Source organism: Trachurus japonicus, chromosome 23, assembly GCF_045865225.1.
Source record: "Trachurus japonicus isolate A0001 chromosome 23, Traja_1.0".
Taxonomy (NCBI): Eukaryota; Metazoa; Chordata; class Actinopteri; order Carangiformes; family Carangidae; genus Trachurus; species Trachurus japonicus.
Genome location: NC_140929.1, coordinates 4,913,998 through 4,919,649, shown reverse-complemented (window position 1 = coordinate 4,919,649; position 5,652 = coordinate 4,913,998). Strand labels below are relative to the sequence as shown.

Below are 5,652 nucleotides of genomic sequence, written 5' to 3'. Positions count from 1 at the left end.
TCCTCCTCCCACTGAGGTCAGAGGAGTAAGATTATCCAACAAAAAGACCTGGGTTTGAGGGGGGAGCGGGCCTGAAAAGTTTCTACGCCTTTTGTCTGGGTACAGAAGCAGCCGGTTAAATAACAAGAGTGATGGAGTGAGAGCTGTTTACATCAGCTGTTTCATTGAAAACATTAAAAAAAAAAAGGCAAATCAAGCATGACTCAAAAAGCATTCAGGTCAAAGTAGGCGTTTGTGCGTGGGCGGCGTGTTTATTCAATAAGTGTTATGCAGGAACTGGTTTGATCAAGATGTTTACTAAGCTTCTACTACTACAACAACACCACCACAATATTTATAGTAACATAATTGAGTGTTAAGGTTAACTGGAGTGCAGTGATTTATCATGGGCTGTGTAGTTTTTACAGTGTGTAGGAAGTAATCTTAACCTCACACTGCTGATTATAGACAGAAGAAAAGTCAAAAAAGCACATTTAAATGTTAAATATCAACCCAAACCAATAAAAGAAATATCAAATATTATTCAGACTGTGCTGCTGTGAGTGTGTATGTTTGTCTGACTGCAGGCACTTGGGGATATAAATAAAAAATCACAGCGCTGTCACTGGTCCAACAACACAGATCCCGCTGAGTTGATAACCAGCAACCACATGTCTTTTTTTCCTTTTTTAGCTAAATCATGCAGCATTATGACATGACATCCCCCCGAAAACCTCCCAAAACTGCTACTGCTGGTCTATGAACCGTGATCACAGCCAATAAACGCGCATTAGATTAACGCGCGGTGCTTTGCTTTGCTTTGCTGTCACTCCACTCAGCAACTTTGATGAGGATTAGCCGCATTATAAGTTACAGTAATCGCCACATGGCTTTTAGGGAACAATGCCACCGAATAAAAAAAAGAAAAAAGAAGAAGCAATAGAAAGAATAAGAAAATAATAAGCATAATAATAATAAAGAGTTATATCCAGAGTTTGATAATGTCACTGAAGTTTGTTTTTACCCAAACAGCCGCTCAGTCTTTGCCTGGTTTGTCCTTGTGCTGTGCCTGCATGGTTGGTTGGCTGGTTGGTTGGTAACTAGTAACGTTAATGAGCGGCTGTTTCACTGCATAGCCCCACACAAACTAATAGTAAATAGTATATAAAACCACAGTAACAACACCGACAGACAGTGTCAGTGTGGCTTTTTAATAAACGACCCCACACCGAGACACACGACTCAACTTTTAAAACCCCACAGGTCTCCTCTCCACAGCTAAGGTGAGCTAGCTGCTGCTGCTGTTGCTGCTAACGTGTAATTGATCCAAGCTATAAGGAGTTGCTATTACAAAAAAAAAACACTGAAATCAAACACAAAGAAAATGGAAAATTATGTGTTAAACTACGTGAAATAAACGTCTAATTCACCGCTTAACAAAAAAGTAGAGCCCACACAAAAACAACCGCCGCTTATGCTACTACTAGCTCTACCGTTTTTATTACACACAGAGCCCTAACGACGGTTAGCCTAGCCTAGCCCAACCTATAGAATGTCTATGGCCGAACGTTAGCCTAGCCTAGCCTAGCATGCTAGTTAGCAGCGGTAATCCGAACAAGTTCGCTCGCTAGCCGGAGGTCAGTGCAGCTGGGCTCGGCTTTCGGCTTTCGGCTTTTTCAAACACACACAGACACACAGACACATCCACAGAGACAAAAATAGATATCCCAAACCTGCCGGGTGGGTTTTACCAAGAAACCAATGTACCATCAACTGTTCTGTAACATAATATTCACCGGGAAGCCCAGTGTATAGAAAGAAAACAAACCGTACCGAGCCTCTCCTCCTTCACGGCAGTAACTCCTCTGTTTCTAAAATGATCATCGCCATCTTGTCAGTCGCTGCCTGGCTGTCGCGTGGTGCTGGCTCGAGCGCGTCCTCGATACGTGACGTGTTGTTGTTGTTGTTTTGTTAATGAATTTTGTTAATGGCTAATATGTTTACTAATCTTCTATTACAATAACACCATATTTATAATAATATAACATAATAATATCAAATGAATATTAAATTGTATTATAGTGCAATGGTTTATCATGGGTTGAGTCAGTGTCAGTTGCAGTACTTATACTTTACTGTGTGTAGTTTTTACAGTAGCCTATGGAGGAAGTAATCTTAATCTTACACTGATTATAGAAAGAAAGAAAAAACAACACAAAACACACAAATATATATCAACATATAGTGTCACAGCAGCTCCAATAGAATAGAATAAAAAATACAATAATTAGGAGAATAAAATAACTTAGGCTAGCAATAATATTAAGGATGCAGTAACAAAATTAGTATAAAATTATAAGGCAAGGCAAGGCAATTTTATTTGTAACCCCGTTTTTTACAAATAAGGAGAAATAAAACATAGGCTGTTTACAGTAATATATAATATAAATATCCAAATCCAAATATAATTTATTTATAGAGCACATTTAAAAACAACCAAGTTGACCAAAATGCTTTACACAGAAAAAAAGTGAACAAAAAACCAACCCAATATCATTATTATTAATAAACACTATTCTCTGAATATCCAAAACTTGATTAATGTTATTACTCTGTGCCACACAGACAGCTCCACTGTATTTTATTAGCCTACAATACACATGGGCTTTAAGGTTTGTCCCACTCCACATAAACCATCCATCTGCCCTAAAGACTCACAAACACAACAAATGTGTATTGATCCATCCAACACTCAGATTAGTTCTTCAAAAATGCACAATTTGTTCCTGCTTAAGAGCAACATTTGCTGAAACCCACACTGACCAGCTGTCAGAAGAAATTTTCCAAGTCTTTGGAAAAAAAGAGAGTCAAATTAGATATCTGAGACAAACCAGCACAGAGTTTGGTTGGTTTTAGTCTTTTCCTGGAATATATGGATACCAGCGTTATCCCTAAAGTAATAAGTATCAGTACCAAATCCAATCAATTGGAATCACTAAACCTGAAAGTTAAGTATATTTAAAAAAGTACATAATTTGCTTCTGTGTTAAGTAGCAGAATATGAAAATACTCAAGTAAAGAGTATGTTTTAGTAAACATATTAGTTACTTTCAGTCACAGGTAGAATCATTTTTCAATAAACCAAAGTGTGACTGAATAAAATCACTGCTTTTCTCTCATAATTAAATAAAAGCAGTGTCATATTTATACCACTAGAGGGGAGCGTTGCACTATTTACACTCCAGTGTTGCCCCCAATGACTTTATCGCCACAAAACAGGAGCCAAACCAGTACAGTAGCCAACCACTGTGAGTTAAACTGATTTATTGAACCCACAAAGACATTCATATTTAAATTTTCCTGGTAGAATTACACATTACACTCTGTGAGTCTTGACAGCCACTGCGCTCTGGGCTCTTTCTACATGTCGTAGGCCTATAATGTTGTTCCCAATCCCAGGTCAGGTTACCCAAACGTCGCAGCAGCCAATTCATAACCTCATATCATTTTCAGCCCTTTTCATACACACCATCCCTATTTTCAGACGTTCCCACAACACATGAGAAAGATCCACATTCCCTGCCACAACAGCATCGCAATGTTGTTGTGTCTGTGAAAAATCCACTTATTCTAAACTTAGGAGTCATGAAGAATTTTAGAAGTTTATTTTCCCAATAGATTTATTTCCACAGTCTGGAGCTAGCTGGTATTTATTTATTGTACTAGTTGTCTTTGGATATATTTATATGCCGAGTTCTGTTTCCCATTTATCTCCATTATACTGTAGCTGCCTAGTACCACATGGAGGTTCATGCACCAACCCAAAGCTGCAGCATATGGAATATTTTAATTGCAGATGCCTCCATCTCTTCCCATCTGCAGCTGCTGCCCCTCTTAGGTAATGTGATCCTGCAACTATGCCAATTTCTTTTTTTCTTACTTTACTTTACCTTCAGCCCCGTCTCTTCCATTTCTGTGTTTATTATCTGTTGCCCCGTTGCCCCTGAGGTGTAGGAGCCAGGTATTTTAACGTCTTGTGTGCTGGTGTGGGATGCAAATGTTGCACTTTATGCTGGTTAATGGGGGCTGCTGGCACTCACTGTGTAGATGCTATCAACACTGAGATAGTGTTTGCTATAAGAAAACAATACTTTACTGTCTCTGACTGCTCCAACATCATCCACCACCACCACAACAGCAGGTAAAAAGAAAAAACTTTAATCGTTAAATGGTGAAACTGCACAAGTTAAGCGTTCACTGCAAAAACTCAAAATCTTTCCAAGAATATTTGTCTTCTTTCTTGTCAAAATGTCTCAATTTTAGTCTAAACTAATCTCTTTCCACTTAAAATAAGACTCATCGCCTAAAAATTAACTTGTTTTTAGACAGTTTTCACTTGTTTCAAACTAATTTTCAATTGAAATAAGTAGAAAAATCTGCCAGTCAAAGCAAGATTTTTGTGCTTTGACTGGCTTGTTTCTAATGCTTGCAGAAAAACTTGATCCACTGTCAGATTTTTCTACTTATTTCAAGTGAAAATATGCTTGAAAGAAGTAAAAAGTGTCTAAAACAAGCTGCTTTTTCCATGTGATGAGTCTTATTTTAAGTGGAAAGAGATTAGTTTTGACTAGAAATGACATTTTGACTATAGAAATAAGACAAATATTCTTGGTAAGATTTTGAGTTTTTGCTGTGTTGATTGATTGTCATTGTAAATCCGTTATGAATCCCTATAGATAGATAAACATTAAGTTAATATCTCAAAGAGTGAAGAATGAGGAGGAGTAGAGTTTCATTCAGAAACTGTGCCCGAAGGAGGACGTTTCATCTCAACACACGCATGTGAAGAATCCCTCTCATGTACTGATTAGTGGGGAACTGATCCACACAAGGCCTGTTTCAACCTCCACTGAACAAGGGCTAGTGTGATAGCAGGTGTGTGTGTGTGTGTGTGTGTGTGTGTGTGTGTGTGTGTGTGTGTGTGTGTGTGTGTGTGTGTGTGTGTTTAATATGAGTGTGTTCATGACAATGGACCAGAGGCCTGTGTGGGAGAGATTAAGGAGCATTGGTAGTGACTTAGAGAAGAAGGTATGTGTTGATGTGCCATGCGATGCCTGTGAATCACCGCTAATGTTTTTCTCCCTCTATGTCCCCGGGCCTTTCCCGCCTTCATGTCCACACATGCTAACCCTCCCTCTATCCCTCCCTCCCTCCCTCCCTCTCTCTCTCTCTCTTTCCCTATCCTCTTTTCATCTACACTCTCTCACTCATAAACTCATGAATTTTTCGGTCACTGTACTAGCAAGGACCCTGTGTAGATTCACTGTGGTCTATATTTAAAGCTGCATTCACTGCAAAAACTCAAATATATCTTACCAAGAATATTTGTCTTATTTCTAGTCAAAATGTCATTTCTAGTCAAAACAAATCTCATTATACTTAAAATAAGACTCATCACCTAAAAATTAACTTGTTTTTAGATTATTTTCACTTGTTTCAAGCATATTTTCACTTGAAAGTAGAAAAATCTGATAGTGGAGCAAGTTTTTCTTCCTTATGACAAGCACAAAAAACTTTTTTCAAGTGAAAATTTGTTTGAAACAAGTGAAAATTATCTAAAAACAAGTTAATTTTTAGGTGATGAGTCTTATTTTAAGTGGAAAGAGATTAGTT

The 5,652-nt window shown here is 38.0% G+C and overlaps 1 protein-coding gene across 1 annotated transcript in view; it reads right to left on the bottom strand.

The window, feature by feature from the left end:
- The window catches only part of usp44 (ubiquitin specific peptidase 44), a 16,960-nt gene extending 15,073 nt beyond the window's left edge, over window positions 1–1,887 (bottom strand). The window contains exon 1 of the mRNA XM_085769447.1: window positions 1,813–1,887. The gene's annotated coding sequence lies outside the window, so the exon portion shown is untranslated. The remainder of the gene's footprint in view (window positions 1–1,812) is intronic.
- Between the last annotated feature and the right edge of the window lie 3,765 nt (window positions 1,888–5,652).